The sequence below is a fragment of the Macrobrachium nipponense genome, chromosome 25 (assembly GCF_015104395.2).
Source record: "Macrobrachium nipponense isolate FS-2020 chromosome 25, ASM1510439v2, whole genome shotgun sequence".
NCBI classification, from domain to species: Eukaryota; Metazoa; Arthropoda; class Malacostraca; order Decapoda; family Palaemonidae; genus Macrobrachium; species Macrobrachium nipponense.
The window spans coordinates 74,070,254-74,097,727 of NC_087214.1; the positions used below are offsets into that span (position 1 = coordinate 74,070,254).

At 48.5% G+C, this 27,474-nt stretch overlaps 1 pseudogene; it reads left to right on the forward strand.

Annotated features, from left to right (window-relative positions):
• The window catches only part of LOC135199543 (uncharacterized), an 86,222-nt pseudogene that overhangs the window by 9,411 nt on the left and 49,337 nt on the right, over nucleotides 1-27,474 (forward strand).

The following is a 27,474-nucleotide window of genomic DNA, read 5'->3' on the forward strand; positions in this document are numbered from 1 at the left end:
TCGTAGCGAAGACTCAGACCCTTTCGGTCCCTGACGATCGGTTAAAGTCCTTCACAATCCCCTCCCTAATGGACTTCACTGCCTTCGATGCGGAGATGCTGCTTTGTCCTGTGAAGGCGCGACGGCGCTATCTGAAGAAACTCGACATCCCAGGCTGCGTGTTGAAGCCTCTTCGTCAGCACCAGGATGACCTAGAAGTACACTCCCTCGAGTTCCGCAAGAACTTCTCCGTGGCGCAGGTACTGAAGGCAGGGGTCAGGTACAACCAGACCACTTGCACCCCCTCCTACCTTCGGGATATTGCCCACAGGTCCTTGGATGGTTTTCCTTGGGACCCGTGGTGGCTGCTCAACACGTTGTGTAGCTAACCCAGACCCTCGCAGGCTGAACAGCATCGAGTCCTGGTGTGACTGTAAGAATGGATGAGTGAATGAGAGAGTGACTGGCTCCTCTTCCCATCTTTTTCTCCCCCTCTACCTGTGGGTAGAGGGATACGGTTGTCATCTTGCTGGATAAGGACGAGATGCAGGTGAGCTACTCGACAGAGCCCCATCCTATCCCTTTCACTAGGGATGGGAGCGAATATCCACCACTTCCTCCTACAAAGGGGGGGAAGTGGATGCCTACAAGAGACAAACCCGTAACTTTATGTTGCCTCTTGCAAACAGGAACTTGTTCTTGCTTGCTGGTACGAAGAGATACGCTTGCCTCTCTCTTAGTACTTGGTCCAGAGGTCTGACCATTGATCCTGCGGTGCACACCCCGATCAATCGGACAGAGACTTGGATCCCTCCCTCGCTCTTACGACCAGGGAGGCATTCCAAGGTTGGGCGAACACCAGTCTGTTCACAAAAGACTCAGATTCCTCCCACCAAGAAGTGAGTCTTCCTATTGTAAAAGGACCGAAAGGTTTGTATCTCGTGTCGGAACAAATGACAATTTGTCCAAAATTGCATTTTTCCTAACTATACAAACCTTGAGGTCCTTTTACACACAGCCCCACCTCATCCCACCCCCCTCACTCTGCAGTTTTTGCTTGGGCCTAAAGCAAAAGTGATTCTTCACTTCCCAGTCGCACGGCGCGCGCACTGTCGGACAAGCAGTTAACTACCGAACCCCTTGTTCGAAAGCTTACGACCTATCCAGCTGCCGCTAGTAACCTTCCTATTGTAAAAGGACCTCAGGTTTGTATAGTTAGGAAAAATGCAATTTTGGACAAATTGTCATTTTTTGACAAATTGTTATTTTCATACTTTCACTAATATAGGCACCGATTACAAGGTAAAAATGAATTCAGTTCAAACCATGACCCCGGGAATAACAAGTTTCATACTTTCACCAATATAGGCAACAAAATGTTGTTTTATTGTGCTGATTACAACTACAATCTTGAGTAATATCAATAAACATTACATATATACGCTAACATTGTTCAAATGATTGCTGGGAAAGATGGTGTCCAGCCTTGACTAGACCCATACAGCCACACGATCGCCGCCATATTGGATTTCAAAACTGCCTTGAAAACATATTTTACGAAGAGTGTCACATGCTTATTTTAGTTCGGATGGGGCTTTCATATATCACATTATGTTGATGAAACTTCAGTCTTTTGAATGGTATGCTTAGAGTTGTAATTGTATTCTTGTTTTACCTATTAAATATCGAGTGAATAAGACCCAGCCACCATGATGATGGTGGATAGTCCGTGATTGTTTACCCTAATACATATATGATATAGCCTACTAAAAGGAAATAAAGAGTTTGAATTAACATTATGTGTATTAGCGGGATTTGCTGGTCTTGAAGAGCACCTTCCATGGAGTGAGACCCTGAGATAAAAAAGGAATGAACCGTCAGCAGTAAATTTAAAAGCAATGAAGTAAGATATTGTGCTTTTATCCAAAGTAAATTTAAACCCAAGACTATGAAAGTCATGGTGCAGCGCCGGACAGTGCCATAGGTTTGATTAATTGAGGATATGTTGACAAAAAGGAATGTTGTTTGCTCGCTGTTAGTTCCTTTGTTAGGTCAGTCCTGAGCCCTGTGGTGTCAGTGTAACCTTGCTCTTAAAATTATAGTTGGTATGTTATTTTAGGCTACATATGAAAATGATTTTATAAATAATTTTTTCATACAATCAACTTACCTGTCAGATATATACATAGCTAAGACTCCGTCGTCCCCACCCCCGACAGAAATTCAAATTTCGCGCCACTCGCTACAGGTAGGTCAGGTGATCTACCGCCTGCCCTGGGTGGCAGGACTAGGAACCATCCCCGTTTTCTATCATATTTTCTCTGTCGCCGGTGGTATCAACATTGTTGTTATTACCTCCTGACTTAGATTCATTTTTCATCCTTTGATCATCGTTTTTTCGGCTTTTTGGTGACGTATTTGGATCATGTTTTGGCATTCGCTACAGTGGACTGTTTTTTGGAATAACTCTTTTGGATTTTTCTCAGTATGTCTGATTCTAATGTGAGTGTGAGAATGTGTGTGAATGTAGGCTGCAGGGTGAGGATACCGAAAGCTTCGGTTGATCCTCACACTGTATGCCGTAAATGTAGGGGGTTTCAGTGTTCTGCTATTAATACTTGTAAGGAATGCGAGGGATTGAATGCAGAAGAGTGGAAGACTTTGACTTCTTATTTGAAGAAGTTAGAGAGGGATAGAATTAGACGATTGAAAGGTGTGAGTTCAAGGCCTATTGAGCCTTTCACTGATAATTCTAATCCTACTGATGTAGATTCTCCCTATGTATCTCATTCTCAGAGTGCTTTTTCGGATTCGGCATCGGAAATCGCCAAATCTGAAAGCTACAATTAGAGACATGAAGTCAAGATGGCTGACTTCAAAGGTAAGGCTAGTGAAAGTGAGCATTACAGTGAAGTGAGTTTCTCCCAGTGTTGTGGAGGGGGCGTTTGATCGTCCCTGCGACGCTCCCAGGCCTAGACCTCTTCCAAGCTCACAAGCCCAGAGGAGAAGGAAAGTCGAAAGCCTTAAGGAGGTTGTGGGGAATCCCCAACGGTCAGACGTCCCTTCAGCTTAGCTCTGCTTCGTTGCAGGCGGCTCAAGGGCGCTATAGAAAAAGCGTCCTTCGCGAGTGTTTCTGTCTCCTCCCTCTCCCTCACCTAAACGAGGGTGGAAGGAATCGAACTTGTCGAGACCGCTGAAGCGTCATATGAAGCCTGACATAGATTCTAGTCCAGAGCGTTTCTCAGATGACGCTCCGTCTTCTAGCAAGAAAGCGAAGGTGGCGTCAGCGTCACCTGAAGTGTACGCGGAAGTACCCTTTCCTTCTTCTCCCCCGAGTGAGGACGAAAGACGTCATGCACTGGACGTGGGAGAAGCGTCAAGAAAGATCATTATGGCAGTTCAAGAGCAACTGTCATCTCTAGTGGGAGTTTTAGCGCCACGTCGGAAGGACGTGACGCTTCCAATTAAGAAGTCTCGTCCTCTCTCACCTGTTCAACGAGAAGCGTCATACAGATGGGAAACGGCTAAACGTCTTACAGAAGCGTCTAGTTCGAGAGCTGAGAACAGGTGCTTACGAGAGTTTCGTAACGCCAGAGAGACGTAAGACGTCTTTTAGACGCGAAGCGTCATTGGAAACGGAGCATAGACATGACGCTCCGTCCAATATTATGACGCCAAGTAGGACGACCTTTGGAGAGCGGAGCGTCTTCCAAGCGCGATTTAAGCGTCATCGAGACGTCAGCAAAAGGGACAGTCATCCATGACGCTTGGCGAACGGGAAGCGTCATGTAAGCGTGAAGCGTCTTCTAAAATTCTAGAGAAGCCGAAGCTTATGACGCCTTCCAAGACTATTAGAGCGGGAAAGAGGAAGGATTATCATTCCCTTAGCCCCTCTCCTATCAGGAGTTGTCGCCTCAAGAAGAAGAACGTTCGAAACGAGAGCGGAGACGCATGTAGATCCCGAGTTGAGGAAAACTCGGATGACGAATATAGTGGAAGAGAAGGTCTGTCTAACTATAAGGTGTTGACTACCCTACTTCTTGAGGAGTACGGAGACGAGTTGACTCCTGCCGCTCCTCCTTCTCCGCGCTCGCTCTTTTCCAGTGCTAAGACGAAGAAGCCTTCGTCTTTTCTCAAAATGAAACCCACCAGATCGATGAGAGAGCATTACATTCCTTAGACTCATGGATGAAGTCTAAGAAAGACTTAGTGAGGACAGTCTTCTGCATGCCTCCAGCAAGATTAGCTGGGTGGGAAAAGAGGCATTTGGTATCAGACGGGAGAGAATATGGGTATTGCTCTCCCTTCTACAAACCGAAACAGATTTTTCGACTTTGGTTGACGCTTCACGGCGTCAAAGTCTCAATTCTGCACGGATTACGTGGGGAATTTCGGAACTGGATCATCTCCTCAAGGGACTCTTTCGTGTATTGGAAGTTTTTAACTTCTTAGATTGGTCCTTGGGGTGATGTCCAAGAAAGCCCATGATTCGGAAGGAATCGAACCTGAAGCCCTGTTATGCATATTGTCTTGTATTGACAAGGCGGTACAGGATGGATCTTTTGAAATCTCCTCTTTGTTTGGGGCAGGTCTTTTAAAGAAAAGGACTGTATATGGCGCCTTCTTAACAAAGGCAGTCTCACATGCTCAGAGAGCAGCACTTCTATATGCGCCTCTATCTGATTTTTTGTTCCCTTCTCAGTTAGTAAAGGTACAATTGCGCATTCTTTAACTGAGAAGGCAACTCAGGATCTGCTGACGCAGTCAGCAAGAAAGAAGAAAACCTGTTGCTGCATCGGACAAGAAAGGACCCAGTACAACGGTGCAGCCCTTTCGAGGTGGTCCGACCTCCAGACCTTCCACAAGGAGGAAGGCTCCAGAGAAGAGAGGTAGATCTGCTTTCGTCCCTTTAAGAAGGGAAAATGAAGATTCTCTCCTCCAAGCACCAGTAGGTGCCAGGCTCCTGGGATTTGGGGAAGCCTGGACACTGATAAATGCAGACGCGTCATCTTTGGCGATCTTAAGGAGGGGATATCGTATCCCTTTCCTGAACACTCCTCCCCTAACGTTCAATACCAAGGGAACTATCAGCCAAATACAAGGATCCTGTGCTGAGGGATACTCTTCGATCGATGGTGGAACAAATAAATGTGGGAGCAAGAGAGCGATTAGAATTGGTACGGGATCAACACTCCCCGGGGTTTTACAATCGCCTTTTTCTGGTGGCGAAAGCCTCGGGAGGCTGGAGACCAGTACTGGACGTCAGCTCTCTGAACAAATTTGTTCAGAAGGAGAAGTTCTCCATGGAGACTTCTGCTTCAGTCATGGCGTCATTACGACAGGGAGATTGGATGGTGTCTTTAGATCTCCAGGACGCCTACTTTCACGTCCCGATCCACCCTTCATCGAAGAAGTACCTCCGTTTCATGACGGGGGGAAGGATCTTTCAGTTCAGAGCCTTGTGTTTCGGCCTGTCCACAGCTCCTCAGGTCTTCACAAGCCTGATGAAGAATGTGGCGAGGTTTCTTCACCTCAAAGGAGTGAATGTCTCTATGTATCTGGACGACTGGCTTATCAGGGCCAGATCGGAGAGACAGTGCTTGGAGGACCTAAAGTTAACTCTGGATTTAATCAAAGCGTTGGGATTGCTTGTGAACCTCGAGAAGTCTCAGCTGACCCCAGACAAGACCTAGTCTATCTGGGGATTCGGATGGATTCTCGGGGTTTTCGAGTTTTTCCTTCGCAAGAGAGAATCGCAAAAGGTTTGCGGATAGTCTCTCTCTTCTTAGAGAAGCAACAAACGTCGGCGAGGGAATGGTTGAGCCTTCTGGGGACGCTTTCCTCGCTAGAACAATTCTTCCCTCTAGGAAGACTTCATATACGTCCGCTTCAATTCTTCCTCAAGAGGTCTTGGAGCTGGAAAACCGGACAACTGTCGGACGTTTTTTCCCATTCCAGTGGAGATAAAGTCACACCTACAGGGGTGGTTGCTCCCTCTGGAAGAGAACAAAGGGATCTCTCTAAGAACACAGAACCCAGACCTAGTGTTGTTCTCCGATGCGTCGGAGAGAGGTTGGGGAGCGACATTAGGCTCAGAGGAAGTGTCAGGCACCTGTGGGAACCAGCTCAGGTGTCTTGGCACATAAACTGCAAAGAGCTCTTCGCCGGTTACATCTTGGCCTTGAAGAGCCTAGAACCTCTGGTGTCAAACAAGGTAGTGCCAAGTAAACGTGGACAACACCACCGCACTTGCCTACATTCGGAAACAGGGAGGGACGCACTCCTCGTTCTTTACGAGCTCACGAGAGACCTATTACTTTGGACGTCTCACAGGAACATCTCCCTGCTGACAAGGTTCGTACAGGGAGTAAGGAATGTGAGGGCGGACAGGCTCAGCAGGAGGAACCAGGTCCTTCATACAGAATGGACACTACACGAGGAAGTGTGTCTCGATCTCTGGTCCTCTGTGGGGAACTCCTCATGTGGATCTCTTCGCAACATTCATTTCAAAAAGGCTCCCAGTTTTTTGCTCGGTCGTGGAAGATCCAAGAGCTCTTATGGTAGACGCCTTCCTGCTAAACTGGTCTCGAGTAGACGTATATTGCCCCCCCTTTTTTTTTCCCCCATTCAAAATCCTGGGGGTTAGTAATGAGAAAAGTTTGTGGCGTCAAAAGAGACGAGGATGACGTTTAATAGCCCCCTTTTGGCCGGCCCAGGTAATGGGTTTGCACGGAGGTGCTTAGAGTGGATCGTAGATTTTCCAAGATCCCTACCAAGAAGGATGGATCTTCTCAGACAACCACAACTTCAAGAGGTACCACCAAAACTCCCGCTCTCGCTCTGACTGCCTTTCGACTATCGAAAGACTTGTCAGAGCGAGAGGCTTTTCTCGCGAAGTGGCAAGCGCGATCGCGAGAGCACGCAGAACCTCCACTACGAAAGTATACCAATCAAAGTGGGAGGTATTTAGAAGGTGGTGTAGATCCAAGAAGTTGTCCTCCTCCAATACCTCTATAGCGGAAATTGCTGATTTCCTGCTATTCCTGAGAGAAAAATCTCATCTAGCCGTATCCACAATAAAGGGATACAGAAGTATGCTCTCGGCTGTATTCAGGAACAGAGGTTTAGATCTGGCAGATAAAGATCTCCACGATCTCATAAGGTCTTTTGAGACTTCAAAGTCTAAGGAAACCAGTACCTCCGAACTGGAACCTAGACGTAGTCCTAAAAAGTATCTGTCATCGGAAAGATTCGAACCTCCTCATCGGGCATCGTTTAGACACTTACCAGAAAATGCCTATTCCTATTATCTTTAGCTACGGCAAAGAGAATTAGTGAATTGCATGCTCTGCAGGATAAAGTAGGATTCAAGGGAGACTCAGCTATTTGTTGTTCGTTTAAGACCCTGTTTTTAGCGAAAAAACGAGAATCCTACGAATCCCTGGCCTAAGTCATTCGAAGTCAAAGGCATGTCGAGTCTCGTAGGCAGAGAAGCAGAGAGGTCTCTATGCCCTGTTAGAGCTCTGAAGTTCTACCTTCAGAGAAAAAACATCAAATGGGAGGCTCTAGACAAGGTCTTTGGTGCGCGGTAAAAGACCCCACAAGACTGATGTCCAAGAATGCGCTGGCATTCTTTGTAAGAAACGTCATTACAGACGCTCATAAGGCCTGTCCTGACGAACAGTTACAACTGTTGAGAGTAAAAGCTCATGAAGTGAGAGCTATAGCGACGTCTCTCTCGTTTCATAAGAATATGTCGCTTAAAAACATCATAGATACGACATTTTGGAGATGCAACTCAGTATTTTGCATCTCATTACTTGAAAGACGTGCGTGTGACATATGAGAAATGTTTTTCTCTAGGTCCTTTCGTATCGGCGGATACGATTCTGGGTACGGGAGCCGACACCAATCCTTAAATGTATATACTTTTCTTCTTTTTGGATATGGTCGAGAGTCTCTTCGAACAATGGAGGACTTAGGCTAGCACGGGCGGCCGTCTATGTTGTTCAGTAAGAGAATTCTTGTCATATCCAATTAGTTGAGTATAATTTTTTTTTTTGATTATGTATGTGTGCGTAGTGGTTTTGAGTTACGGTTGTTGTGACGAGTTCGGGGATACTCGGAACAATCCTTAGTTCTAACATATGGTTAGGATCAGTGGTCGGATTGGTTGTGTGCTCCTTCATAAGGTGTATTGTCATATAAGTGGATCAGCACCCATTGACAAAGTCCTTTTAGGCTCTGCCGAGTAAGCGGATAAGACCCCATCGGCAGACCCACAAGACTCTTGGCCATAGATCATATATCTCGCTAAAGTTTCTTGAGGTGATGCAGACTACTGGGCAAACACCCACGAAGTCTACCACCTATCAGGTAGGAACCAAGGTTTTTATTTATACCTACAACATATGTTGTTTACCTGTCTATTCCCATATAGAAGCTGTCTCTTACCCTCCACCGAAGGGTGCCAATCAGCTATGTATATATCTGACAGGTAAGTTGATTGTATGAAAATGATATGTCATGTTACAATAAAGTTTCATACATACTTAACTGGCAGATATATACAATTAAAGGCCCCCCACCCAGCCTCCCCGCAGGAGACAGGTGGAAGAGAGAAAATATGATAGAAAACGGGGATGGTTCCTAGTCCTGCCACCCAGGGCAGGCCGGTAGATCACCTGACCTACCTGTAGCGAGTGGCGCGAAATTTGAATTTCTGTCGGGGACGACGGAGTCTTAGCTATGTATATATCTGCCAGGTAAGTATGTATGAAACTTTATTGTAACATAACAATATCATTTTTTATATTCATACCAATAAAAGGTCATTGTCTAAATTCTGTTTGATCTCAAGTAGAAATGAATGTTATGTGTTTTAGTCAATTTATACTATAAAATGCTTCAGAAATTGTGATGAGAAATTATTTTCATTTATAATATACTGATGTCTTATGAAATGTTCTCAGGTTATTTGAGCAGAATGGGAGAGAGAGCTTCAGGATTCCTGCATATTAATGTGTTATAGCAGTTACCATGTATGTCCTGCTTCATTTTGGCTTCTTTCTAAAAACAGGTAAGATAGCATGTGACTTTTGAGGAATCTCCGTGCTTGTATTAGAAATAAACTCTAATGTTTCAGATAAAAAAACATTGTTTACCAAAACATATTAGAATTGTCCTGAAATATCTTGAAAGGGTAAAAGTTAGTGTTTGCACAAAGCTGGATTAATCCAAACCAGCCAGCCCTCTCATGTGGGTCACTAGATTGTTTTTGCTGTTCAGAGTAGCACAGCTCATGTTGGCACAAGGCCACCTTAATCTAACAACAAAAGATCAATTGTCAATAGTGTGTTCTTTGTACAGTAAGAATTTACAAAATGATAAAAACCCACTTTGTTCATGAAACTTACCTGTCAGATATATATATAGCTGTATTTTCTGAAGTCCGACAGAATTTTAAAAACTTCCGACACACGCAGTGGTCGGCCAGGTGGTTAGTACCCATTCCCGCCGCTGGGAGGCGGGTATCAGGAAACCAATTCCCATTTTCTATTCATTTTTTCTAATCGGGCTCGGTGCTGAAAACACCTGTTTTTCAGTACCTCCGTCTTAGGATTTTGGAAACTTCATTGCCCTAAGTATCCTAATTGTCTTTTGATTTATTTTACTTGGATTTGTGGCTAGGCATACGCTATCTTAAATTGATTTGAATTTGATTCATTTTTGCATAAAATATCTGAATCTAGTTAGGCTAGTTTCAGACGGGGTTGTCTGCAAAGATAGGGTGTGGGCTACCGTAAGCTTCGGTAGATCCGCACTTGGTATGTACGAGGGGTATGGGTCTTGCTTCTTTGTTGAGATTTGTCATGTAAGGATGGTGAGACTTTGTCTATTCCGTAAGGAAGACGTATGAATTCGTAATGTACGCAATTAATCAGTAAACATGTCTAATTTCCGTAAGGAAGACGTATTGATTCGTATGTACGCAATTAATCAGTAACAAAAGTCAGGGTAGTGAACCTGCTAACCTTCCTGTAGACTTTATTTGCCTAACCCTGTAGTATGGCCTACGGGCTATGAATATGTCTACGAGAGGTGCTACGCTCTCCTTCATTGCTGGGAAGTGCTACTTCTGTAATTGTTACTCCTAACCCTGCAGTGTTGCCTTCGGGCCCTAAGCAGTGTCTGTAGAGGAATTGCCCTTTCTCTGATACTCTTTCGATTCGTATCTTAGAATCGAAAGTGCTTGCTTTAGAGAGTAAAAGTGAAGTGCAGAAGTGCAGGAGTGATACCCCTTGTGTAGTGGAGGGTGCGTCAGATCGGCCTCGTTTCGCCTCTAGGCCGGGACCTCTGCTTGACTCCCAGGACCCGGGGAGGGAGCATGTCGAAAGCCTAAGGAGGGTTACAAGGAACCCCCACCGATCTGGCGTGCCTTTGGCAGTTTCTGATGAAATCCCCAGACTGCCAAAGTGCGTGCGCGTGCACGAATCCTGAAAGATTGCTTCTCGTCCTCCGAAGCGTCCTCCCCATGCAGGGGTTGGAGCTTTCGGAAGGACTCGCGCCCTCTAAATAGAAGCTTTATAGAGAGAGCGCTTCACGTCCTCTCTCTCTCTCTCGTTATGCGTTTCATTGAGAAGTAAGAAGGCGAACGTCGCCTGAACTCGTGTCCGTCTTTCCACCGAGAAATACGTAAGAGAAGTCATAGTAGCAGGAAGCTTTTGAGAGCGGACGCCCGGGACGCTCGGATGGACTCCAGGCGCGCGCGGGGGTGCACGCCAAGTGCGCGCCAGTGGACGACCCAAGTGCGCGCCAGTGGACGCCAAGTGCGCGCCAGTGGACGCCCGAGCACGCTCCAGTGGACGCCGAGCGCGCTCCAGTGGACGCCGAGCGTGCACCAGCGCACGCCAGGTGTGTCGCCTGGCTGAACGTTTCTGTTGAACTCTTCAAGCTCTTGTTTCAGATATGGGCCTAAAGAATGTTTATCTCTACCTCCGGTGATACCTTCTACCTCACCTGCAAAGAATGTGAAGTAGGCAGTGCTTCGGAGGAAAAGTTTAAGTGAACAGACAACTTCTTCTTCGAAACCCAGGAAGACTTCAGGTTTCGTGAATTCAAGAGGTCTCTGTCAATTAATATTGCTTTTCGCATAGGTGGATGGAGTTAAGGAAAGCTCAAGGGAAGATCTCGTTTGCTCTACCGCAACCTTTGCCATTCTGCCAATAAATTTAAGTTGCCACTACCGCAGTCAAGACTTTGCGATAAGGCAGTTACGGGTTATGTAAGGCTCGATGTCCTGCACGTCAGGACTCTCGCAACGTTCAGTGGGATTCTTGCAAAGGCACTCATCAAAAGGACGCTCTTCAGGAAAGCGCAAGACAGGACTTCCTTTGCCATACTGCCAATAAATTTTAAGCTTTAGCAGGCATTAGTTGTGATACGGGAGAGGAAGCTGGTTGGAGAGTTTCTTCCTTTTCCCAGGATAATTTTGCAGCTTTTTAGCCCATCTGAAAGGGTTTTTCAGTGATAGATTTTGTTAGTTTCTAGTCGGGACTACGCTGCCGAATTGAACATCGTCGTTCTACCTGCCGTAAGCCCAGTCTCTTAACAGGATTCTTGCCCCTTCCTCGTTTGAGACGGGAATCGAAAAAAAATTAAAATGCTTGACTCCTGGATTACGTTTTGTCAATTCAGTGACTTTCCCCCATGACAATATACTTTCGTTTTGTCAGTAAGTGGGTATCCCCTCATTGACAAAATATCTCTTTGTCCCGTAAATGGGTTAGTTCTCATTGACAAACATCTCATTAACTTGATATTGCGTAAGCGAATAAGCTCTTATTGACAAGATTCGGAAGAGCTCTCATTCGTCATTCGCAGACTCGTACAAGAAATAGACTTGTAGACTACGTCAATGAACGCTTATGTCCAGTAACATAAGAAGCTTGAGCTGACTGCTTCGATTCTCTTAAGTTTTGTTCATGAAACTTGCCTGTCAGATATGTATGTAGCTGTATTTCCGATTCAGCTATATATATGTCTGCCAGGTAAGTATGAACAAACTTTATTGTGATATAATTTCATATTTTGTCCTTGCGTTATTTTGCTTCTGGTTGGTTCAAGTCATATACGCTTGCTGTAGTTACCTCTTCGGATGGCAACCGAGAGGTCTATTGTCTATTTTAAGGACATTTAATCGTTACTCCCTGCAGCCTTCCAGGAGTTTCCGATTTATCTTTTACCGTTGTATGGTAGTGTTCTGACGACACAAACGCATCTATATATTTAGCGTTTCTGTTTCGCTTAAATATACCAGCTTGAGAGTCTTTCTGCTCAAAAAATAACGGACCTATTTCTTCGTAGAATAGGGTAGCTGGAACCCAGACATAAAGTTAAGAGACGACGTTCGTAAGCTGCTGGCTGCTGCTGTCACGCTGTGTCTGTCCTCCAGTCCAACCGAGCCAGTAACAGATCGGGCGCTGTCATGCGCGGTAGGTTTACGTCTCTCTCTCCTGCGGGATTGACTGACTAACCGTATCTCTGTGCTGGCGGTTACGTCTCTCCTGCGGGATTGACTGACTAACTGTATCTCTGCCCTACAATCACGGACTTTAGCCTAAGATTGAGGGGATTTCTTACGTGAATGAATAAACGTTGCATTCGTTTTGCCTTACTATGTTCAACAGAGTTATCTCTTAATCCTTTCGGTGCTCGTTACCGCACGGTATAGAAAACCTACGAGTCTACCGCAACATTGCACTTTTATATGCTCTCCTGCTTAGGCAAAGCGCAGCCTTATTAGGGAAGTAAGCATACTCGGGGAGGGAATGGATGAGCTTGCTGGGGACCATTTCCTTCCTGAAGAAGTTTGTTTCCCCGAATAGACTGCAATTCAGACCACAGTTTTCTCCTACCCGGAAACTGAAATATTATTCAAGATCTAGGAATGATTCTGAACATCTCTCAGTGCGTTTATCACCTGAAGGTGATAGAAAGAGGTGCCGGACATCTGGATAGGGTTTTCAGATGTCTTGGATCTTAATCTGAAAGAAGTAAAAGCGATTCGGTAGTCCCTCCAGTCCTCGTAACGAGTTTTGGGAACCAGTGGTCCAGATCAACTCTGATATTCCACAGCTCTCTCAATATCTTAAGAAGTATCTTGCTCGGTCCCTGTTCGAGTTTACGAGAAAGCCTATTATAACAACAGGAGTAGAATGTAACGATCCTCTAGAGGTTCGGTTACAGGATTGCAAAAGTCCGTACGAATCGTCTAGATCGACGGCAGCAACTATTGACTTCCGAGTGAATCTTTCTTTAGAAGTAAGTTGAGAGTTGTGGAGACTTTAGGGACGCCCTTTCATTCTTCTCTTCGATATGTTGAGGACGAAGAGGCTTCTTCTTTTCTGCTCCCTTATTCTCGATCCGGGATCGGTACCATTAAACGCCATCCTATGATATTGAACGGGGATGGATATTTAGTCTCTTTTCCCCTTTTTTCAATCTCTTAGGAATGTAATAAGAGGATTTATGACGTCACAGGGAGCGACAATGACGCTGATCGCCCCATGTTGGCCTTCAGGATCCTGGATTCACAGAGGTCACATACTTCCTAGTTCACTTTCCAAGGACCTTTCCGAGAGAGTCGGTCTACTCTAACTCGAAAGGTACCTATAACTACCTATATACATCTCCGCTCTGAGTCTGACTACGTTCAGGCTATCGAGATGTTGACAGGAATAAGATTACCGTCTTCCATTTCCGTCTGAAGAATGGGATAAGCTGGCAGTCACAACTATTAAAGAATACGCAAATATGTTGTTTGACGGCCTTTGGGCTCAGAGATTTGCGTCTGTCAAACAACAAAGCCCTTCACGAATCTTTGAGTTCTGTGGAATCTCGAAACCTCGCTCATCATCTACTTTTTGTCTCACCTGTTTTCTCGGAGTCAGACACTCGTGCGAGATCAGGCGCATATAGTAGCCCTGAGTTTCTTGTTGACGAAGTCGGTTGCGTTTATACACCCCCGATGATCGTGTAACAATGAGACCAGGTTGGACTGTCAGGCATTCTTCCTTCGGGACTGAATCGCCTTTTTGCTCCTCGCCTCCTTTCTCCTGGCACCAGAAGCTCGAGTCAGGAGTTGATTCGCTGACGACGTTGGGTTGCGTTGATACACCCCAAGGTTTGCTTAGATTGAATCGCCCAGCAGTCCAGACACTCATCCTTCAGCGAAGAATAGTGCCTTATGGTCTTCAGGGTACAGCCTTGCTGTCCTTGATTCGTCTGACTGGTCAACTGGTTCGGTCACCTGACTTTTAGTACAGACGGACTGACTGTGCATGTCCAGATCGAAGCTTTCAATATGGAACTTAGACGTAGTCTGAAGTTCTTGATGTCAAAGCATTCGAACCTCTCCTACCTGTTAACTTCTTGCAGTGATCAGGAAGGCCTTCTTCTAACCCCCCTAGATACGACAAAGAGGGTTAGTGAGATTTTAAGCCATCGTCACAAGTTTTGGCTTTAGAGAACACAAGGCGGTTGTGCTCTCTAACCCTTCCGTTGTGGCCTAAGAATGGTAACCCACCGTTTTGTCCTTGGGCCAGGAGCTTGGAAGCAAGGATGGCACAAGTTAGTGGGCAGGAGCCAGAGAGAGTCCTGTGCCTGTCGGTCTCTCAAGTTTTATCTACATAAAACTCAAGAAAGTCGAAGTCATTCGGGCAATCTGCAGTGTTCCGAAAAAGACCAGACTTGCCCATATCGAAGAACAGCCTGGCTTTAGTGTAAGGAGTTCTTTCAAAAAATGCTCCTTCATTGTGTTTGCACAAAGATTTGAATCTTTTATCTGAATGCTCACGAGGTGAGGGCGCGGCCTCGGAAGCATTTCAACAGAGCATGGCACTCAGCAAACATCCTGAGTACCATGTTTTAGCGAAGCAACTCTGTGTTCACTTCACACTCCCTGCGAGATGTGAAGATGGCATATGAGATCTGCTGCTCGCTAGGGCCATACGTGTCTGCAGACACAATCTTGGGGGCAAGAAGTACCACTCATCCTATCCTGTAGAAAATGGTTATGGAAGAGCTCTTAATTTAGTTGTTGAGTCGCCGACAACGGCGACTTCTTACTCTTAAGCCTTAGTTAACACACCTTTAACTTTGGCTAGGTTGGTCAGGTGGTGATATATATTATTATATATATATATATTTATTTTTTTACTTCTTAGCCCTCATGGTATGGTCCAATATGGTCTAGTCACGTCGTGGTCTCGCCCCTGTTGACAGATCATCTGGAGTGCACCAGCTATATAGGTCTCTACCTCGCTGGCAACTCTAGTAGCACAAGCAGACTTACGTGGCAGTAACCACGAAGCCAGCTATGCTAACAGGTGGAACCAAGATGTAAATCATCTGCATGCATTTGTTTCCCAAAATCCTTCTATTCTGTCCCTTCCCACCTCCAAAGGTGGGATTCAGCTATATATATATCTGACAGGTAAGTTTCATGAACAAAATGATATTGTTATGATACAATAAAGTTTGTTCATACTTACCTGGCAGATATATATAATCAAAAGTACCCACCCACCTCCCCTCAGGGGACAGTGGAAATAAAAATTATGAATAGAAAATGGTGAATGGTTCCTGATACCCGCCTCCCAGCGGCGGGAATGGGTATAACACCTGGCCGACCACTGCGTGTGTCGGAAGTTTTTAAAATTCTGTCGGACTTCAGAAAATACAGCTATATATATATCTGCCAGGTAAGTATGAACAAAACTTTATTGTATCATAACAATATCATATTAATGTTTTGAGAGAGAGAGAGAGAGAGAGAGAGAGAGAGAGAGAGAGAGAGAGAGAGAGAGAGAGAGAGACCGGTACTGGGAATTACTTATAGTTTAGTTTTATAAAAGGAGAAGAGCGGTATAGGTGAGTCATAATGTCGGATAATCCATTATTAACATATTGGCACGTCAGTGCATAATAAAAAAAATGTTTGGGCATGTTAATGCATAATAGAAAAAATGTCGGGAAAAAGGAGAGAGAGTGAAGTGTTTGCAAGGTTGCTTTACATTTTATATTTAAGTTAGGAGTGTAGGAGCAAATCAGATTTTCTGTTTAATTGGTTGGTCAATATTTAGTGGTAAGAGAAGAGTCAGAAAGTTCAACCCTTGTTACCAGTCAATTATTTCATGAGAGTCAAGATGACAAGTCTTAACATTATTCTTTACTCATTTTGTCATGTTTAGTGATCAACCAGTCTTCTTCACATTTTACAACATAGGATATGAGTTTTTATCACTTACTAGTATTTTATTTTGTACCAGTTTTTATAATCTTATATTTGTAAGGCATAGTATTATTTATAGATATGTAAGGAATATCAGACTAACAGTGAACCATCTTTTTGTTCCGACACGGCATACAAACCTTCGGTCCTTTTACAATAGGAAGGTACTAGCGGCAGCTGGATAGGTCGTAAGCTTTCGAACAAGGGGTTCGGTAGTTAACTGCTTGTCCGACAGGCGCGCGCGCGCGACTGGGAGGTAAACAAATCACTTTTGCTTTCGGCCTCACAGCGAGTGGACATGTGTGTTCGACACTCTCTGCCCGCTTCTCGTCGTTTGCTTTCCCTTGAGTATATGGTTGTGTTTGTGTTGAGTAATCATTGTAAGTACAATCATTTCCTCTCTTTTTATCAATTGTCATGGATTAATCTGATCAATTATGGAGTCTCCACGCCCCGCTACCCTCCGGAGATTGTGCCCGGGTACCGAAGGGCGTAAATGCGGTAAGTTCCCGCTCCTTTCCAGAAATTGGATCCCCATATTTTGTGCGCTCGGTGTCGGGGTCCGCGAATGTCACCTGAGCCGAGGCCCTGCCGAGTTTTGATGTCTTGGTCGGAGGCGCAGTGGGGCTTGTACGAAGGTAGGAAGAAGCAAAGGCCTGCAAAGGAGTCGTCGGAAAGCTCTCCGCGGCTCCTTTGGTTACGGACACTTCGTCTTCTTTCCTGCGCCCGCTCAGCTCCCACGTTTGGGGGCGCCTTCCCCTTCGGGGGGGGTTTCTAGGTTCCTTCTCTCACCCGATCTGTCGAGTGTGGAGGAGGGCGCGATGAACCCGACGTTGAGTTGTATTCTGGGTCCTCTATCCGTCGTCTACATCGACGACGGGTAGAGGATCCTGCTAATAACCCCGACCTTTGCTTCCTCCCAGGTGCTGTTGCCGCGAAGGACGGACCTCGGGACAGGTGTGGGCATCGTTGGGTCCTGCAGGGCGTGCCGAGTGTCCAGGGGCTGCTCTACATCTCGCTGGCTCTGTGGCGGTCACGCATGCTACAGTGACGACCACTACCACGACCCTGTCAACTCCTGGCTATGCTTCACCTACCTCACCTGGTGTACACCCCGCACGCGGTCTCGTTACACCAACTACATCGGTGCAGGGGCCAGTTGCCGTACCACGGGGGAGTGTGATGCCACCGCCTGGGTTTGCCGTGCTGCCTCGACCGGACTTCGTGTGCCCGAAGAGCTCGCCCCTGGACCTCCCACCAGTACCTAGGATGTCTGTGCCGCTGGTCCTGTCCACCTGGTCTGCCTGTACAGCCTGCCGTACCTGCCCAGCCGCTGTTTACGGACGTGATGTTGCCGACCACTGCTGCCGTTCCTGTATCTGTTCCTGCCGTCTCTACTGCTGTTCCTGTGATGCCTGCACCTGCTGACGTTGTTCCTGTTCGTGGCGCCGCTGCTCCCGATGCCGATCTGTTCGGACAGGTGCGTCCGGGCCCTGTTGCTTCGGCAACAGCAGCCCCAGCTCCGCCCTGGATGACAGATCTGACATCGGTCCTGAGGAAGGTGTCGTCGTCGTCTTCATCGTCTTCTTCGTCGTCGTCGTCGTCTGCTGCCTCTTCCCCTTCTTCTTCTAAGGCTCCACAGCCTAAGAAGAAGAAGGTCGCCTCCTCCCCCCCTAAGAAGTCTCCTTCAGAACTTCTAAGGGCCCGTCTTGCTGGCGTGAGACGGGGGGTTCTTCCGCTGGTCACCCTGCTCCTTCGCGGGCAGGACCACCCGTCTCTTCTTCCGCAAGGAAGAAGACTACGGGGACCAGAGGAGTGCCGGCTAACACCGGCACTTCTTCGCCTGCTGTTAGTGGTTCGGCCACGGCAGCAGGATCCGTCTCGGCCTCTCGTTCGCGAGAGGTACCGAGTGTACGGTCGCCTACCAGCGACCGTGCAGCTAGGAACCAGACCTCTGAGCCAGCTCAGCGTCAGGTTCACGGCACGGAGCGGAAGACTGGTGACAGCCGCTCACGCGACTCTCACCAGACCAGCTTCTCGCTCTCGCGGCGATCAGCTGGCTACCCGGGCTGACGTGACGGTCCACGACCTGGCCACGGGCTGAGGCTGGGAAGAGGTCCCCCCCCCGTTCGCGGCACCAGCCACGGCTGTACCAGTCGACGTGACGCGCCGTGAGGATACGCACCGGTCTCACCGTGACAGTGGAGCTCGCCGGTCGCCTGACCGTCACTCTCACAGAGAGCGATCGGGTACGGCGACCAGCACCAGCTCTTCTGACACACGAGACCGGGGCCGCTGTCCTCAGTCCAGCCGTTTCTCCACAGGCGAGGACGGCTCGACCAGGCCTGCAGCTCGATCGCCACCCGCGTTGTTACGATCGCCTGCAGTCCTCCAAGCCCACTGGTTCTGCCAGCGAGCGAGGATGGAGCGTCAGGTCTGCCTCTCCCATACCTTCAACCTCCTCGGGTTACACCGGGAGGAGCGAGGTATTGAGGAGTGATCGTGAGGGGTGCGCCCCTCAGGATCCCACCACGACGTCCTACGTACCAGGCACGGTTCTCGGACGGCCAGGTCGTACGCACAAGTGGCTGGAGGAGACCGAGGAGGGGTCTGTCGCTGTTCCCCCCCCCCCCCCTCGAGGGGGGAGGATCTCGGGAGCTGCTCCTGTTTCGAGGGACTGGATGGTCCTACTCCACAGGATGCAGTCACTCCTGAGATTCAGAGGAACTTTGCCGAGGTAATTGCGCTGATTCGTCAGCACAACGACCTCGGGGAAGGATCGCCGCTCCCACCATCCGAGCCCACGTCCCGGCTCAAGTCGTTCTGGGGCCCGAAGAGGGAACCCAGACCGACGGTGGGTTTGCCGCGTTCTGAGCTTGCCGACTCGTGCTGGACCAGGTAGAATCTCTTGTCTCCGGCAAGAACGGTTCTCTCAAGTCTGGCAGGTCGAGCAAGCTGCGTTCACCTCCTCTGCTGCGACAGCGGCGTTTTTGTACGTGCCATCTGAGGACCCGATGCCGCCCAACAGGTAAACCCGGAGTTAGGCCAGGCTAATGCCAGGTGGTGTCTCTGCAGCAGCTCCTGTCCGAGAACCTATGGTTCTCGCAGCAAGAGGCACTCGGTCTGGAATCCACTGCCATGGCAGCTTTCCAGGCCATCTCCTGGATAGATCTGTGGTCCCTCACAGTATCTAAGGTCGCAGCCAACTCGGGGGAATTTCTCCCGAAGATGACCTCGGCCTTTAGGAGACTTTTGCCAGTCTGGGGGAAGAGCCATCTCCTTCCTTGCCCACCGACGGTAAACCTGTGGGCCAACCTGGTTCTCCGACGTAGGGACGCTGTCCTTACTCGAGTTTCCAGGGCAGGCGGCTGGGCGTGAAGCGGCATTGGGACTCCGCAACGGACCTTTACGGAGTTCCACGTCTCTCTTCCCAGGAGAGATGGTGGACGCTGCGGTGGACAGATCGGCGCACTGACGACAGTGACCGTCTGGTTCACCATGGCAGTTTCGAAGGCTTCTGGGCAGCCTCGAACTGCGGCCAAGCCAAAGAGCTCGGCTAGCGCTTCCACGGTGGCCTAAGACGGTAGTCGCGTCGAAGCCCCGTGGAAAAAGACTCTGTCTTCTTCGACTCTGCAAAGGGGAGCCGTAACCAGCCCTCCTCCCAGCCCTCCTTCTCCGAGGAGGCTCTGGGAAGAAGTCGAAGAAAGGGGGGAAACGCTAGGGACGGCGTTCCCCCTCACCTGCTGCCGGAAGTGGGGGGGTGCCTGGCCAGCCATTGGGCAACTTGGCAGCGCTATCGGCGCCGAGGACCGTGGATTTGTAGATGTCCTTCGGGAGGGATATCTATTACCCTTCGAATCTCGGCCACCCCTCACCTCCAACCCGGTCCAACAGCAGTCGTACGTTCCAGGGTCATCGAAGGACGTAGCATTGAGACAGGAGATCAAGACCATGCTGAGCAAGAGAGCTGTAGAAATCGTCACGGATCAGTCACTGGGCTTTTACAGTCGACTCTTCCTGTGGAAAAGTCTACGGGAGGCTGGCGCCCGGTGATAGATCTTCTCCCTGAATCGGTTTGTTCGCCAGACCCGGTTCACGATGGAGACGGCACGTTCCCCCGTGCTCGACTCCATCAGGGAGAACGATTTCATGCTTTCAGTGGACTTGAAGGATGCGTATTTCCAAATACCCATTCATCATCCTCCAGAAAAGTACCTCCGCTTCAATCCTCGACGGGACGGTGTAAACCAATTCAGGGCACTTTGTTTCGGTCTCTCAACCGCCCCACAGGTGTTCACGCGAGTGTTCACTCTGGTGTCTGCTTGGGCCCATTCGCACGGGATACGTCTGATGAGGTATCTCGACGATTGGTTAGTCCTGGTGAGCTCCCGCTCGCAGTTGCTACAGGACAGGGATCGACTACTCGAGTTCTGTCGCGATCTGGGGATCGTTGTGAACTTCGAGAAGTCCGATCTCGAGCCCAAGCAGAGGATGAAGTACCTGGGTATGCTGATCGACACGGTAGCAGGGCGAGTCTTCCCCGCAGACTCGCGGATCAGCAGATTCAGGGTAGGCAGCCAACCAGTTCCTGTCTCGGCAGGAACAGGTAGCTCAGCGATGGCAAGTCATGATCGCGGACACCTGTCGTCACTCGAGAAGTTAGTCCCTCACGGGCGTCTTCACCTGCGGTCTCTTCAGTGGAGACTAAAGGAGAGTTTGGTCACAGGCGACGGATCCCCCAAGCTTTCCAGTGTCACTGACACCGGAGGTGAGGCAGGACCTAGCCTGGTGGCTGGACGACAGGAACCTCTTAAGAGGAGTGCCTCTGCGCACACCCCCCACCCCCCCCGGACATGCAGCTGTTCTCAGACGCATCGACCCGAGGGATGGGGCGCACACCTGGAGGAGTAGCTGACTTCAGGAGTGTGGGACGAGAACGACAAGCACCTTCACATCAATGTACTGGAACTCAAGGCAGCGTTTCTCGCTCTCCAAGAGTTCCAGGACCGCTTGATGGGACACTCAGTGGTGTTGATGTGCGACAACACCACGGTAGTGGCCTACGTCAACAAACAGGGGGGCCTAGTGTCTCTCCCGTTGTACCAGTTGACTCGGCAGGTGCACGAGTGGGCCGAGGCACACTCAATAGAGCTGTCGGCACGCTACATTCCAGGGAAGAGGAATGTAGTAGCAGACACGCTCAGCCGTCGGGATCAGGTGATAGGGACCGAGTGGTCCCTACACCAGGACGTGGCGGAAAGGCTCTTCGACCTGTGGGGGCGACCAGTCGTGGATCTGTTCGCCACCCGGCACAACAGAAAGCTTCAGGTTTCTTCTCAGCCGTGCCGGACCCATGGGCAGCTGCAGAGGACGCTCTTCAACACCCGTGGGACAACCTCTTCGCCTATGCCTTTCCCCCGTTCAGCCTGATTCGCAAGGTGATCAGTCGAGCACTGGTCACCCCGAATCTCAGGATGATCCTGGTGCTCCCAAATGGCCACAGGCCATTGGTATCCGGACCTGCTGGCTCTTCTCGCAGGAGAACCGAGAGAGATTCCCCCTTGGCACAACCTTCTCGCCCAGCCACATGTCGAGCGGTACCACCAAGCAGTCCAGTCCCTACGACTTCACGGCTGGCTGTTATCCACCATCTCTTGCGAACGAGAGGCTTTTCTCGTAGCGCAGCAACAGAGATGGCTGGAAACGTCCGTCAGTCCTCTGCAGCTGTGTACCAGGGGAAGTGGGCCGTCTTCTGTGGTTTGGTGTCGTAGACGGGGTCTATCTCCTCTCAGAGCCACTCTTCAGCAGTAGCGGATTTCCTCGTGTTTCTTCGCCGAGAGAAGCTCCTCTCAGTCCCCACAGTCAAAGGATACAGAGCCGCCCTGGCTCTCATCCTGAAACTGAGGGGATTGGACATCTCGAACTCGTTCGAGATCTCCTTGCTTATGAGGAGCTTCGAAAGGTCTTGCCCACCCAGGGAACTCAGGCCCCCTGCGTGGGATGTGACTCTCGTCCTTAGGAGTTTTGACTCGAACACCCCTTCGAGCCACTCCGAGAGTCGTCAGACAGGGATCTGACCCTCAAGACCCTCTTCTTGCTGGCCCTGGCATCGGCGAAGAGAGTAGGGGAACTTCATGGTCTTTTCCTATGATGTACGACACTCCAGGGGATGGGGATCTGTGACGCTCGATTTCGTCCCGAACTTCGTTGCGAAGACTCAGAAACCGTCGGTCCCTGACGACAGGTTCGAGTCTTTCACGATTCCCTCCCTAATGGACTTCACCGATAATGATGCGGATGAGATGCTGCTTTGTCCTGTGAGGGCGCTATGGCGCTATCTGAAGAAAACTCGACACCTCAGGCCTGAGTGTCGACGCCTCTTCGTTAGCACCAGGGTAACCAAGAAAGAAGTATCCAAGAACACTCTTTCATTCTGGCTGCGTGAGGTCATCAGGAGGGCGTATGAGGCTGATGGTAGTGACGACATCCGTACGTCCCGTCCGAGAGCTCACGAAGTCAGAAGTATTGGCCCCTCGTTGGCGTTTCGTAAGAACTTCTCCGTGGCGCAGGTCCTGAAGGCAGGTGTCTGGTCTAACCAGACTACCTTCACCTCCTTCTACCTTCGGGATATTGCCCACAGGTCCTTGGATACCTTTTCCTTGGGACCCGTGGTGGCTGCTCAACAAGTTGTGTAGCTAACCCAGACCCTTGCAGGCTGAAACAGCATCGAGTCCTGGTGTGACTGTGTGGATGGATGTGTGAGTGAGTGAGTGACTGGCTCCCTCTTCCCATCTTTTCCTCCTCCTCTACCTGTGGGCAGAGGGCCACGGTCGTCACTACGCTGGATGAGAACGAGATGCAGGTGAGCTATATGACAGAGCCCCATCCTATCCCTTTCACTAGGGATAGGAGCAGAATATCCACCACTTCCTCCTACAAGGGGGGGGAAGTGGATGCCTACAAGAGTCAAACCCATGACTTTATATTTTGCTCCTGTACAGGACAAGTTCTTACATTGCTGGTACGAAGAGATACGCTTGCCTCTCTCTTAGTACTCGGTCCAGAGGTCTGACCATTGATCCTGCGGTGCACACCCCGATCAATCGGACAGAGGCTTGGATCCCTCCCTCGCTCTTACGACCAGGGAGGCATTCCAAGGTTGGGCGAACACCAGTCTGTTCACAAAAGACTCAGATTCCTCCCACCAAGAAGTGAGTCTTCCTATTGTAAAAGGACCGAAGGTTTGTATGCCGTGTCGGAACAAATGACAATTTGTCCAAAATTGCATTTTTCCTACTATACAAACCTGAGGTCCTTTTACACATAGTCCCACCTCATGCCACCCCTCACTCTGCAGTTTTTGCTTGGGCCAAAAGCAAAAGTGATTTGTTTACCTCCCAGTTGCGCGCGCGCCTGTCGGACAAGCAGTTAACTACCGAACCCCTTGTTCGAAAGCTTACGACCTATCCAGCTGCCGCTAGTACCTTCCTATTGTAAAAGGACCTCAGGTTTGTATAGTTAGGAAAAATGCAATTTGTTCATGAAACTTACCTGTCAGATATATATATAGCTGTATTTTCTGAAGTCCGACAGAATTTTAAAAACTTCCGACACACGCAGTGGTCGGCCAGGTGGTTAGTACCCATTCCCGCCGCTGGGAGGCGGGTATCAGGAACCATTCCCATTTTCTATTCATAATTTTTCTGTCGCTGGTGCTGAAAACACCTGTTTTCAGTACCTCCGTCTTAGGATTTTGGAAACTTCATTGCCCTAAGTATCCTAATTGTCTTTGATTTATTTACTTGGATTTGTGGCTAGGCATACGCTATCTTAAATTGATTTGAATTTGATTCATTTTTGCATAAAATATCTGAATCTAGTTAGGCTAGTTTCAGACGGGGTTGTCTGCAAAGATAGGGTGTGGCTACCGAAAGCTTCGGTAGATCCGCACTTGGTATGTACGAGGGGTATGGGTCTTGCTTCTTTGTTGAGATTTGTCATGTAAGGAGTGTGAGACTTTGTCTATTCCGTAAGGAAGACGTATGATTCGTATGTACGCAATTAATCAGTAAACATCTCAATTCCGTAAGGAAGACGATGATTCGATGGTACGCAATTAATCAGTAACAAAAGTCAGGGTAGTGAACCTGCTAACCTTCCTGTAGACTTTAGTTTGCCTAACCCTGTAGTATGGCTACGGGCTATGGATATGTCTACGAGAGGTGCTCGCTCTCCTTCATTGCTGGGAAGTGCTACTTCTGTAATTGTTACTCCTAACCCTGCAGTGTTGCCTTCGGGCCCTAAGCAGTGTCTGTAGAGGAATTGCCCTTTCTCTGATACTCTTCGATTCGTATCTTAGAATCGAAAGTGCTTGCTTTAGAGAGTAAAAGTGAAGTGCAGAAGTGCAGTGATACCCCTTGTGTAGTGGAGGTGTGCGTCAGATCGGCCTCGTTTCGCCTCTAGGCCGGGACCTCTGCTTGACTCCCAGGACCCGGGGAGGGAGCATGTCGAAAGCCTAAGGAGGGTTACAAGGAACCCCCACCGATCTGGCGTGCCTTCGGCAGTTTTCTGAATGAAAATCCCAGACTGCCAAAGTGCGTGCGCGTGCACGAATCCTGAAAGATTGCTTCTCGTCCTCCGAAGCGTCCTCCCCATGCAGGGGTTGGAGCTTTCGGAAGGACTCGCGCCTCTAAATAGAAGCTTTATAGAAGAGGACGCTTCACGTCCTCTCTCTCTCTCTCGTTATGCGTTTCAGTGAGAAGTAAGAAGGCGAACGTCGCTGAACTCGTGTCCGTCTTTCCACCGAGAAATACGTAAGAGAAGTCATAGTAGCAGGAAGCTTTTGAGAGCGGACGCCCGGGACGCTCGGATGGACTCAGCGCGCGCGGGTGCACGCCAAGTGCGCGCCAGTGGACGCCAAGTGCGCGCCAGTGGACGCCAAGTGCGCGCCAGTGGACGCCGAGCACGCTCCAGTGGACGCCGAGCACGCTCCAGTGGACGCCGAGCGGCGCTCCAGTGGACGGCCGAGCGTGCACCAGCGCACGCCAGGTGTGTCGCCTGGCTGAACGTTTCTGTTGAACTCTTCAAGCTCTTGTTTCAGATATGGGCCTAAAGAATGTTTATCTCTACCTCCGGTGATACCTTCTACCTCACCTGCAAAGAATGTGAAGTAGGCAGTGCTTCGGAGGAAGTTTAAAGTGAACAGACAACTTCTTCTTCGAAACCCAGCAAGACATCGGGTTTCGTTGAATTCAAGAGGTCTCTGTCAATTAATATTGCTTTTCGCATAGGTGGATGGAGTTAAGGAAAGCTCAAGGGAAGATCTCGTTTGCTCTACCGCAAACCTTTGCCATTCTGCCAATAAAATTTAAGTTGCCACTACCGCAGTCAAGACTTTGCGATAGGCAGTTACGGTTATGTAAGGCTCGATGTCCTGCACGTCCACCGGACTCTCGGCAACGTTCAGTGGGGATTCTTGCAAAGGCACTCATCAAAAGGACGCTCTTCAGGAAGCGCAAGACAGGACCTTACCTTTGCCATACTGCCAATAAATTTTAAGCTTTAGCAGGCATTAGTTGTGATACGGGAGAGGAAGCTGGTTGGAGAGTTTCTTCCTCTTCCCAGGATAATTTTGCAAGCTTTTTAGCCCATCTGAAAGGGGGGTTTTTTTTCAGATGATAGATTTTGTTAGTTTTCTAGTCGGGACTACGCTGCCGAATTGAACATCGTCGTTCTACCTGCCGTAAGCCCAGTCTCTTAACAGGATTCTTGCCCCTTCCTCGTGAGACGGGAATCGAAAAAATTAAATGCTTGACTCCCTGGATTTACGTTTTGTCAATTCAGTGATTTCTTTCCCCCATTGACAATATACTTTTGTTTTGTCAAGTAAGTGGGTATCCCCTCATTGACAAAATATCTCTTGTCCACCCGTAAATGGGTTAGTTCTCATTGACAAACATCTCATTAACTTGATATTGCGTAAGCGATAAGCTCTTATTGACAAGATTCGGAAGAGCTCTCATTCGTCATTCGCAGACTCGTACAAGAAATAGACTTGTAGACTACGTCAATGAACGCTTATGTCAGTAACATAAGAAGCTTGAGCTGACGTGCTTCGATTCTCTTAAGTTTTGTTCATGAAACTTGCCTGTCAGATATGTATGTAGCTGTATTTCGAATTCAGCTATATTATGTCTGCCAGGTAAGTATGAACAAACTTTATTGTGATATAATTTCATATTTTGCCTTGCGTTATTTTGCTTCTGGTTGGTTCAAGTCATATAGCTTGCTGTAGTTACCTCTTCGGATGGCAAAACCGAGAGGTCTATTGTCTATTTTTAAGGACATTTAATCGGTTACTCCCTGCAGCCTTCCAGGAGTTTCCGATTTATCTTTTACGTTGATATGGTAGTGTTTCTGACGACACAAACGCATCTATATATTTAGCGTTTTCTGTTTCGCTTAAATATAACCAGCTTGAGAGTCTTTCTGCTCAAAAAAATAAAAAAAAAACAAGGAACGGACCTTTTCTTCGTAGAATAGGGTAGCTGGCAACCCAGACATAAAGTTAAGAGACGACGTTTCGTAAGCTGCTGGCTGGCTGCTGTCACGCTGTGTCTGTCCTCCAGTCCAACCGAGCCAGTAACAGATCGGGCGCTGTCATGCGCGGTAGGTACGTCTCTCTCTCCTGCGGGATTGACTGACTAACCGTATCTCTGTGCTGGCGGTTACGTCTCTCCTGCGGGATTGACTGACTAACTGTATCTCTGCCCTACAATCACGGACTTTAGCCAAGATTGAGGGGATTTCTTACGTGAATGAATAAACGTTGCATTCGTTTTGCCTTACTATGTTCAACAGAGGTTATCTCTTAATCCTTTCGCGGTGCTCGTTACCAGCACGGTATAGAACTACGAGTCTACCGCAACATTGCACTTTTATATGCTCTCCTGCTTAGGCAAAGCGCAGCCTTATTAGGGAAGTAAGCATACTCGGGGAGGGAATGGATGAGCTGCTGGGGACCATTTCCTTCCTGAAGAAGTTTGTTTCCCCGAATAGACTGCAATTCAGACCACAGTTTTCTCCTACCGGGAAACTGAAATATTATTCAGATCTAGGAATGATTCTGAACATCTCTCAGTGCGTTTATCACCTGAGGTGATAGAAAGAAGGTGCCGGACATCTGGATAGGGTTTCAGATG